Genomic DNA, 12,267 nt, shown 5'->3' on the forward strand with positions numbered 1-12,267 from the left:
CCTCAAATAATAGCCAATATCATAACAATAGTCAAAATTGATTATTGATAATTTACTTTATGCCAGACACTTAATACTGAATTCTCATTATAACTCTGAGATTGATGGTATTGTTTTTTCCCATTTTACAGATTTATAAACCACCACCACTGTAATCCAAGCTAACATGGTAACATGATTTCTCACCTAGATTTCTGAAAAAGCTCCCTAGTTGGTTATCATAATTGCCCTATTCCTTTCTATTTTCCAAGCCAACCAAAATTATCATTTTAAAAAGCAAATCTTAGAGCCAGCCTGTGGCTCACCTGAGAGAGTGTGGTGCTGATAACACCAAGGCCATGGGTTCGGATCCCTATATAGGGATGGCCAGTTGGCTCACTTGGGAGAGCGTGGTGCTGACAACACCAAGTCAAGGGTTAAGATCCCCTTATCTGTCATCTTTTTTTTTTTTTTAAAGCAAATCTCATGCTTCTTCTTCCTTCTTTTAAACTCCTCATTGTCTTCCCATTGCCCTTGGGAGAAAACACAAATCTCCTAAACTCCGGTTATGTCTCATCAGCTTCATCTTTTCCTCTTGCATTCTGTGACCCCCCAAGGACAAGGTTGCTCCACTTGATTAGCATCTTGTACTTTGACTTCTGTAACATTCACCCCACTTTATTGTAAAGACTTGCTAAATTGTACACTTTAGACTGTAAGATCATGAGGACAGTGACTGAGATTCTCTTTTAACCACCAAATCCTCAGAGCCTGGTGCTGGGATGCTCAATATATAATATATTTGAACGGGGCTGGCTGATTAGCACAGTTGGCTAGAGCACGGGGTTATAACAACAACGTCAAGGGTTCGGACCCTGTACCAGTCAGTCGCAAAAAAAAAAAAAAAAACCCACACATATATATGTATATATATACACACACACACACATAGATATATTTGAATGAATCCACTAATCTTTCCTTTTCTGAACCACTGAAGAATGTCCCCAGACATAGATGACTAATTTTAGATATTAAACACAACTCTGTGGTTCAAATGTGTGGTAAATTATCATGCTTCAGTGTTATGCAGAACAATCTTCACCTTATAATACTCTGAATGTGGGTGAACTTACATTCAAACACTGTAATTACAATAAATGAAAATTATAATTATCCTCTGGTTTGAGTTTTTATGAGGCCTAGAAGGGTAGGGGATGGAGATAATATGCTTGATGAAACACATTGCTGCTCCATAATAAATATTAATCGAATTGACTAAATTACATCTTCAACTGTACTCCAAGGCTTGAGAAACCATGTTGGTTAGCATGTGGTAATTTAGGCTCATAGTTCTCTCTTCCAACTTTGCAGAGGCTATTCAGCTTCCAGATCTATCAAGACTTGTCTCTGCAGCTTCATGCACACAATGGAGACCTCAGGTTATTTTGGGGGGGGGCGGGAAAGAGGAGCTGAAAGGTGGGCATTTAAGCTCCCAAAAAGTACCCCCTACCCCTGAGTGCTTCCTAGGTGGGCCCAACGGGCAAACTCCAACGGTGCAGTAAAGATCTTCACCACTAGGTGTCTCAGTGGCCGTGCCACTTCCTCCATCTCCTTGGAAAGCAGCTGGCAGCACACACTCCATTACTCCATTGTTATGGAGCCTTCAAGCAAATAATCTTTCCAGAAGGGTTGATTTCAATACCTGGGTAAATTTTCCCCCAGATCAAATCAGTATCTAGGTCGCCTCTCTCAATAACAGAAACACTGAATTAACCGCAGTGTCTCACTCTATTATTGCTTTCCTTTATTTAGGGGAGCTAACATGCTGTTTGTAGTACATTTATTTATCTAGTTATTTCTCTATATGTTTATTTCTTTATTGTTGGGGGGGTTGGGCAGGAAGTGGTCTTCCTTAGTCATAGCCTCCAGTGATCGTGCTGAGTGCCTGATTTTGATCACCTCTCAACCCCACAGTGAACTAAACATCCTTCCAGGCTTTTCCACACAGTTACTTTAGTCTTGAAGCCATTTACCACTCTTCAACTGCCACTAAGTGTACCACTGGACTAATTTTAAAGGTCAAAAAAGTAGAGTTTTAAAGAATCACCAAATAGTGGAAGATAGCTCAGAGACAGATCCCATATACTCATCTGAATTTTTACCATAAGGGGAGATCAGAAATCAATGAGAAAGGAAAGAAATGCTCAACAAATGGTATTAGAATAACTAGCTTACAAAAAAATACATACTATCCAACTAATTCCGGATGGATTAAAGAGATACACATATTTTAAAAAGAAATCCAGAAAGAAAGGACATGAAGAAAATAGAAGTGAATACCAGATTTTTGTCAGGAAGAGGAATTTCTAAGATTTATGATACAATAAATTACAAAACAAAATATTAATAAATTTCCATGCATGAATATTAGAAATCACCATGTGAGGGCTGGCCAATTAGCTCAGTTTGTTAGAGCACAGTGTTGAAAACACCAAGGTTAAGGGTTTAGATCCCCGTACCCATTGACGCCAAGCAAACCAATGAACAAACATACAAAAAGAAATCACCATGTGAAAAAACAAGACAATAACAAAAATAAAGTCAAATTAAAAAAATAATTGCAAGGAAAAAAATTATAAGTCATTAATATCTTCAATATATAACTTATATCATTTTATAAGAAAAATCACCACAATCCCAATAAATAGCCAAAATAAATTAATCAACATGTGGAAAATATTCATCCTCACTGAAAATTAAAGAAATGAAAGTTAAAATGAGATACCATTTTTCATTTAGGTCAACCCAAACTGAAACAGCCACTACAGATACAATCCTTTTGGAAAATAATTTAGCAAACTTTTTTTTTTTCTCTCTTTCTTTTCTCCCTCTCCCTCCCACTTCCTCCCTCCCCCCTTTCATTCATTCATTAAATAATACTTCATTCATTCAACAAATATCCTCTGTGTGCCTGCTAGTTGCAGGAATCTAGCCTAAATTCTTTTTTTTTTTTTTTTTTTCCTATATAAAGATGACCGGTAAGAGGATCTTAACCCTTGGCTTGGTGTTGTCAGCACCACGCTTAGCCAGTGAGTGAACCAGCCATCCCTATACGGGATCCGAACCCGTGGCCTTGGTGTTATCAGCACTGCACTCTCCCAAGTGAGCCACGGGCCGGCCCTTAGCCTAAATTCTAAATACAGAAAAAATGTTATGTACAAATTTGTTCATCTCAATATGATGAATAATAGCCTCAAATTGAAAACATCCTACATTGTCATCCATAGGTAAGGTGACAAGGAAACTATTTTGCTCGGGATAATCTTGTTTTATGCCTGATGTCCCAGTGTAACTATTAAATAGTGCCACCTATTAAGACAATCTTCTGGTTGATGGCAGTCAAGTATCTTGAGGAAGGGCCAGCTTTTCTAACTTGTACAAAAGCGCCATTGAGATTAGCCAGCTGTCCATCAAGTTACAAGGTTGAATCATTTCTGGTTTTGTCTATATTTTTCTGTAATTTCCAGATTTTCTAAAATGGACTTTATTTGCATATGGAGTTTACATATATTAACTCATTAAATTTTCACAACCTTATAGTTATTTATTTTTTCTTATATCACCCCTCTTTTTTAATGATAAGGACACTGAAGTACTAAAAGATCATCACCTTGAGTCACACAGTTATTAAGTGGCAGAACCAGGACTAATATTCACACAGTCTATATCCAGACCTTTAAACACTAAATTATCCTGCCCATAGGCACAACTGTATCCAGTTGGACTTTTTATTCATCTATAGGGGAATAAAGATTACCTATGCTCACAAATGTTATTTGAAAAGTACATACAAATAGTAGCCCCAAAAGTCTCTATGTCTTGGAAACAAAATCTTTTCTAAGTTCACTAATTAGAAACATATTATAAATATTAGTTGATTTTTTTAAAAACATAAAATGCAAGATTTCATAAACAAATAAAATGTAAGAATCCCAAACACCAAGTTATAAATGTCTATTTTTGACATATAATTATATTTTTGTTTAAATTTCAACATATGGGGCTGGCCAGTTAGCTCAGTTGTCTAACATAAGGTGTTATAACACCAAGGTCAAGGGTTTGGATCCGCATACCAGCCAACCACCAAAAAAACCTAAAAATAAATAAATAAATAAATTTCTACATACATTAAATACACGTAATAGAACACCAGTTTTAAAGGTATTGGTTGGCAAATTATGACTAATTTAAAGTAAATTAAACAATACATATCACTAGAGAAATGTAAAAAATATATACTTTTAGTGCTGTTAAAGATTTATAGACCCAACTGTATAATGTTGACTATAACCATATGTTGACCTAAAATAATTTTAACTTAATATCGCTTTTTTATCATATATTACAGAAGGACAAAATTTAAGTTATCTTATTAATAGGGTTCCTAGTACAGCCAACTATCACCTCACCTTTTTGAATCATATTTGGCTGGAACCAATCAATTCAATTTCCTTTAATGGGGTTGAGAGTTGCCAAGTCTCCTCAGCTACAGATTCACAGATTATGTCACAGGTGGGCTATAGATATCTCGTCCATTATGTGTTGTCATTTCCTAGCTTCATTCTCACACATTGGAAACAGAATAGGTAGACTATGGAATGAAACAGATTTGCGTTCCATCCCAGCTCTATCTCAGGCCATTTGTCCTTGAGCAAGTTGCTGAACGTCTCTGAGCTTCATTTCCCTCATTTATAAAATGATAAGGATAATAACACCTCCTGTATTGTCTTGAGGATTAAGTAACCTAACCTAACACAGGGTCTGGCTTCTACTACACCCTCAATTAAAGTTAGTTATTGTTATCTTTGTGACATCGAAGTTCTGGGACACTAACGGGGGCCACTTATGTGGTTGGACAGGGTCAAGTTTAAAAATAACCTTGCTGGCTTGAGCAGGGAAGGACACAATGGAAGCACAGCTTGAGCGATATTTCCCATGAAAACATAAGGGAACAATCTGGAAGGGCAGAGCAAAGCAGGCAAGATCATCAAGGCCGGTTGGTTTTTGGCAAGCATTCTATGCACTACAGGGGGGTATCTGGGGCAAAGATTGACTTTCAATATCCTTCAGACCACAAAGGGGATAAGCTTCCTGTACTCCTGACACTGCTGTGAAAGCCCGCTTGGACACTGGGGCTGCAGCAAGAGCAGTAAAAGAGCCTTTGTCTCTACTGCTTTCCCTCGGACAGGACCAGAATGGGGCCTTAGCTTCAGGTTTAGTGCCACTATTCAAGGCTGTCATTATCATTGTGCAACATATTTAAGTCACCACGAACACAGTACCACGCAGGGACCTACAACATGAGAGGCAACATGTCTGGAAATCCCGTTGCCCTCTTTCAAAGCCCAACTCAAGATCAAGGTTGTGAGGATTAAATGAGATAATGCATACTTAGTACAGTGCCCACCACACAAAGTTAGCTATTATTCTTCTGTACCTCCATGCTCCACATGACCAGGAATGCCGTGGGCAATGGTTGATTAGAAGCCACTTTCCCTGGACTTCCTCTAGCAGGGCCCATCACTTGCTTGGGCAGGGCCTGTCCTTTGGACTCCTCAATTCCCTGTTCTTGGTTTGCAGTTGTACTTACTCTACATTGTGCTTCAATTGTCTGCTGACGTGCATGTTTCCTCCACAAGGCTGTGAGTTCTTTGAAGGTGCAGACTGTGTCTTTCCTCTGTGAATTTATGTCTTAGGTGCTTAATGAATGTTTCATGACTGTTAAATAAAGCAAAGCGTGTTGAGAAAAGTATGCATTTTAGAATCTTTATAGGCCTGGATTTGAATCCCAACCTCACCATTGTGGCTGTGTAACCTGGTAAGTTACTTCACTCAGAGTTTCAGTTTCCTCACAAAACAAGGGTGATGGTAACTGCCTTGTAGCATTGTTCTGAGGATTAAACAGGATAGTATAGGAAAGGACATAGCCCCAGGTCCTGGCCAATTTTCAGAGCTCAGTAAATGAGTTCCCTTCACCCTCTAGGAGCTTTTACTAATAAGCTAAAAAATTGAAAACACAAATCTGGAATCTTAGTTGCCTTCATTTGTAAAGTTCCCCTGGAGTAAGAATACATGAAGTAGAGGGAAAACACTACGATGTCTTTGGCTAAGCAATGGCCGTGTTAGCTGAAGGAAAAGTGTAATGTGTTATTTATTACTGGGCTTAACCAAGCCCTGTGTGCTATTCTACTACAATGGATGAAACTATGTTCTCCTTGGGGTTAATTCAAGGAAAACTACTCACAGGAGGGAGGGTCCAGGGCAGGAGTCATCAGGGAGGCCTCACTGCAATCCCCCACCTCAGGCAGCAGCATTTCTTCACAGACACTTTAACGGACCCTGCTAAGTGTATCCTCCTCTTCCTCTGGGGCTTCTTTGTGAATCACCCCATCCAGCCCAGGGATGGTAACAGGACTCAGGATTCATCAGGCCATGTGGATGGCTGACAGCAGGGGCTGAGTCTGACAGAGGGGGTTGGATTTTAAACAAACACAAATCTGATTGGACAGAGGGTGAAAAAGATGATGAGAAGGGGAGGTAAATCAAAGGGGTAAGTGGAGAGATTTTCCTAGGAATACCCATGTGAGCCAGATTCTGAGGTTGCCGGTACCTCCTCTTGTGCAGGCCTGTAGTATCCACCTCGTCTCCCTCCCCCACTGCCTTTTTACTGCACGCTGAATTTAGACCAGGAACCGCGTGCCTGCTGCCTCTTCAGAGCCCTCCTGGGAGTGGGAATCTGATGCTTCTGCAGCAGCCTGCTGATGCACAGCACAAAGTCAAACAGCCCACGCCCTCCGTTTTCCACAGCTGGCCTCCATTATTTGGTAGGGAAAGATGCAGTCACCCAAGAGAGTCCTCTAAGAGTCAATGGCCTAAAACTCCAGAAAGCATTTTCACAAAACTGCATAAAATGTATCACTCACCACTAACCTCTTTGAGTTATCATTTCAGCCCTTGTCCACCACTGTCCACTACCTCCTTTCCCTTTCCAGTTGCCTTCCCACTGTTGCCTCTTCTACCTCCTCTGTCTCCCCCGCGTTAAAAAAAAATTGTTCAGAAAATTACATCAGCTTGGGCCGGCTGGTTAGCTCAGGTGGTTAGAGTGTGGGGCTGATAACACCAAGGGCCAGGGTTCGATTCCTGTACTGGTCAGCCACCAAAAAAAAAAAAGAAAGGAAGAAAATTACTTCCACCTGACAAGTCTGAAAACTTTGATTCTGAAAAAGCTCAAAACCCTTAATTCTAAAATATTAGTACCTCCAACCTCTTTTCTAGGGATTTTTTATCCAACTCCATAAAAAAAAATTGCCTATGCTATGTTTCTAATCTCAAAATTCTCAAGGAATTGACTATCCCCAAAGGTCTGAAAATCGGTTTCTTTTTCATAAAAGAAAAAAAAAAAAAACCTCAATAACAAAAACAAAAATGTTTCAGGAAATAGAAACAAACATTCCTGAGAGCCAGAACAGCACAGCTCTTAAGAAGCACTTACAGGGGTAGCAGGTTATTTCACTTGGGAGAGCATCGTTCTGATAACAACAAGGTCAAGGGTTCAGATCTGCTGATAACAACAAGGTCAAGGGTTCAGATCCTCAAACCCTCCAGCTGCCAAAAAAAAAAGCACATGGATTTAGAGCCAGACTGTCTAGGCTTGAATCCTGGGTCTGCCACTTACTAGTTTGCTATAGGGTTTATTTTTTTTATTTATTTTTAAAATTTTTTTAGTGGCTGGCCGGTATAGGGATCTAAACCCTTGACCTTGGAGTTTCTACATATTAATAAGAAAAATACACATAGCCCAGTTGAAATATTGGCAAAGAATATGAAACAAAAATACTCCAAAGAAGAAACATACATGGTCAGTAAATATTCCTGTTTGATGAGTAGTGATTCCCAAAACTGTAACAATAGTGAGATACTGCTTTTTGACCTTTAGATTGGCAAAAAGTAAAATATTGCTAATATCCAGTATCAGCAAGGGTGTGTGAAGAGTAAATTGGAAAACCACTTTCTTATTTTATTTAATGGGTTATTTTTCATTACTTTTACTATTGGTTTTGATTCTCAAATTGTCCCAGATTTGGCTAAAGGAACCCTTTTCATGCTGGCTCATATGTCCTTTTTTTTTTTTTTTTTTGTCGTTTTTTTGTGACCGGCACTCAGCCGGTGAGTGCACCGGTCTAGTCCTATATAGGATCCGAACCCGCGGAGGGAGCGTCGCTGCGCTGCCAGCGCAGCACTCTACCAAGTGCGCCACGGGCTCGGCCTGTCATATGTCCTTTTGATATATGTCTTCATTCTTTGAGCACTCCTTGCTTTCAGGCATAACAAGATATTGGTAGACTCATTGTGTCCAGTGTATTTTACTGTAGTGTCATTGCTTTTAGCTCTTATAGAAAGGCTAGGAAATGAATGTATGTAAAAATGCTAATGATAAATGTGAAGTAAAATAATCAAGACAGAAATTGTACATACAGTGTAGTGGTTTTCATTTAAAACACACATACACAGATGATGGCGGCGGCTGCGGCGGCTGGCGAGGAGTAGCTGAGGTGGAAAAGGTGGCCACTGGGCCTCACGCAGCCGGGAAACTTGTGGACCTTCCTCTCGCCATCTCTTAAGGGAGGACTGCTGCTGCTGACCGGTCGTGGGGGGTGACCGCCACTTTGCCCCCGGCAGGAGAGGCTGCCTCATTTACAGGCAACAGCTTTGAAGTGTGGAGCAGGAAAAGAACTGTTTCTTAGCTGTAAAAGCGAGTCTCGAAACAGGGAACACGGCGCCAGGGCTGCTGTGGACGCAGCCAGGATCCCGGAGGCCGGGGCCGCGCTGAAGGCGGCCAGCTGCCCTATTCAGGATTCGAGGTTTCAGGCCGGCATTAAAGAAGATTCCTGGGAGCGCCCGAGCCGCGCCGCGACTGAACAGCCCGAGGCAGCAGCGTCCGAGAACTGGGAAAGGCGGCAAACCAGAGACAGAGAGCGAGCACCCGACCTGGCACAGCACTGTGAGTGACCCCTGGCACAGCTCTGTTCGGGGGGTGGATGCCCACGCGGCTCCCGCCTGCACCACCAGGCCACTCACCGCCCGGTGCTGCCTCCATTTTCCCAGGTGCGGGCAGCTCCGCCCAGCTCGGCCATCACTGAGCCCTCCCACTTGCTTGGTCTGGCGCGCCGGGCTTTCCGGAGCCTGCGGACTGGCCTCCGCTCCCACTCCCTCCACGGTTCTCTGGCGGGGCTGGTGGCGGGGGGTGTCCTGAGCCAGTGTCGGGAGGGCAAGGAAGTATGGGCGGGCCGACTGTCACTCCACCATACCCTGGACTCCGGCCCCAGGTAAACTCCCTGTTACTGGGAGGCAGATACCATCTCTGTGGCCACCAGTTTGGAAAAAAAGCCTAACGAATTTCTGGTTGGGAATAGTGTGGTAGGAGAGTTCCCAGGTCCGCTTGAACCTGCCGGAGACCAGGCTGCAGGTGGGCGCTAGACTCGGTCTATACTGGGGGGATACAAAGGTGAACAAGACCCGAGAAAGATCTACATAGTGCTACAAAGGCACCCAGAGAGACGGGTCATCTGTGCCCAGCAGAAACCTGGTAGACTTCCTGGGCGAGGCGGTGCCGAGCAGGGTCTTGAAGGCCCAGCTGATAGACGAGGGGTGCAGAAGACACGCCCCAGCCCAGCACAGTGCGTACAGAGTGGGGAGACTCGACAGAAACCACACACCCGGTGGGGTCGCCACTGCACGATCTAACAGCCTGGGCCAGAGCACACGGAACAGGGAGAAGTCCTGCACAGGAAGTGAAAGCTCAACAGAGATCACACACCCTGTGGTACGTGATCCACCAGCCCAGCAGAGTCCAAGTTGACCAGAAAGGTGGCTCCCCGGAGAAGCCCAAGACCCGAGGCAACCACACACACAAGGCACTAGAGGCCAACTGAGCAGTCACGGAGGGAGCCATACGAAATTGGCAACCACAGCAACATCCTAGTTAGTCATTAGTCTCAAACCGGTGAACTGTGAAACCCCCTGCCACAATGAATAAACACCAAAAAAAAGATACCAGAAATACAAAAAATCAAGAAAGTACACCACCAAAAGTTAATAAATCTCAAACTCTAGATCCTATAGAACAAGAAGCCCTTGAAATGACTGACAAGGAATTTCGAGTGATAATTCTAAGGAAACTGAATGAGATACAAGAAAACTCAGCTAGACATCATGATGAAATGAGGAAAAGTATACAGGATCTGAAAGAGGAAATGTACAAGGAAATCAATGTCCTGAAAAAAAATGTAGCAGAACTTGCTGAACTGAAGAAGTTATTCAACGAAATAAAAAACACAATGGAGAGTTTAACCAGCAGGCTTGTCGAAGTTGAAGAGAGAACCTCTGAACTTGAAGACGGGCTGTTTGAAATAACACAAGCAGACAAAAAGAAAGAAAAAAGAATCAAGGACATTGAAGAAAATCTGAGAGAGATATCAGACAACCATAAGCGATCAAATATCCGAGTCATGGGTATTCCAGAAGGGGAGGAAAATGGAGATTCCATTGAAAACATATTCAACAAAATAGTGGCAGAAAACTTCCCAGCTATAGGAAAAATCACAGATCTTCAGATCCAGGAAGCTCAACGATCTCCAAATGTATTCAACCCAAAAAGACCTTCTCCAAGACATGTCATAGTCAAATTGGCAAAACTCAGAGATAAAGAGAGAATCTTAAAAGCTGCAAGAGAGAAGTGTCAAATCACCTATAAGGGAGCCCCAATCAGGTTAACATCAGACTTTTCATCACAAACCCTAAAAGCTAGAAAGGAATGGGATGATATTTTCAAAATACTAAAAGACAAAGATTGCCAGCCAAGAATACTCTACCCTGCAAGGCTATCCTTCCGAAATGAGGGGCAAATAGTATATTTCTCAGACAAACAAAAACTGCGGGAGTTCACTACCACAAGACCACCCTTACAAGAAATCCTCAAGGGAGTACTGGGTTTGGTTCCTGAAAAATAACTACCACTGCCATAAAGACCCAAGAAAAATCTAAACCCGCTAGTATAATAAAAATGGCATTCATGAAGAGAAAACAAGCCAACAAAAACACTATCTACAACCTAAGGAACCAACAAACACAGAAAACAAACAGTAAATCAGAAAGCAAGGAACAAAAGACACCTAAGACAACCAAACAACCAATAAAATGCTAGGAATAAATCAACACCTTTCAATAACAACTCTTAATGTAAAAGGCTTAAATTCCCCAATTAAAAGACACAGACTGGCTGACTGGATCAAAAAGCAGGACCCAACTATATGCTGCCTACAAGAGACCCACCTCACCCATAAAGATTCACACCGACTAAGAGTGAAAGGATGGAAAAAGATTTACCATGCAAACAAAAAAGAAAAACGAGCTGGAGTAGCTATTCTTATATCTGACAAAATAGACTTTAAACTAAAAACCATAAAAAGAGACAATGAGGGACACTACTTAATGATAAAAGGACTGATCCATCAAGAAGACATAACAATCATAAATATGTACGCACCCAATGTTGGAGCAGCCAGATTTATAAAACAAACTCTATTAGACCTAAAGAAGGAAATAGACACTAATACCATAATAGCAGGGGACCTGAACACCCCACTGTCAATATTAGACAGATCATCTAGGCAAAGAATCAGTAGAGAAACACAAGATCTAAACAAGACTCTAGACCAATTGGAATTGGCAGATATCTACAGAACATTCCATCCAACAACCTGAGAATATTCATTCTTCTCATCAGCACATGGATCATTCTCCAGGATAGATAACATATTAGGTCACAAATCAAGTCTCAATAAATTCAAAAAAATTGGAATTATCCCATGTATCTTCTCAGACCACAATGGATTAAAACTAGAAATTAATAACAAACGAAACTCTGGAAACTATACAAACACATGGAAATTAAACAGCATTCTACTTAATGACATATGGGTCCAAGAAGAAATCAAGCAGGAAATGAAAAAATTTATTGAAACTAATGAAAACAATGATACATCATACCAAAACCTGTGGGATACTGCAAAAGCAGTATTGAGGGGAAAATTTATTGCATTAAATGCTCACTTCAGAAGAATAGAAAGATGGCAAGTGAACAACCTAACACTTCACCTTAAAGAACTAGAAAAACAAGAACAATCCAAACCTAAAGTTAGCAGACGGAAAGAAATCATTAAGATC

This window comes from Cynocephalus volans, chromosome 8 (assembly GCF_027409185.1).
Source record: "Cynocephalus volans isolate mCynVol1 chromosome 8, mCynVol1.pri, whole genome shotgun sequence".
NCBI lineage: Eukaryota > Metazoa > Chordata > Mammalia > Dermoptera > Cynocephalidae > Cynocephalus > Cynocephalus volans.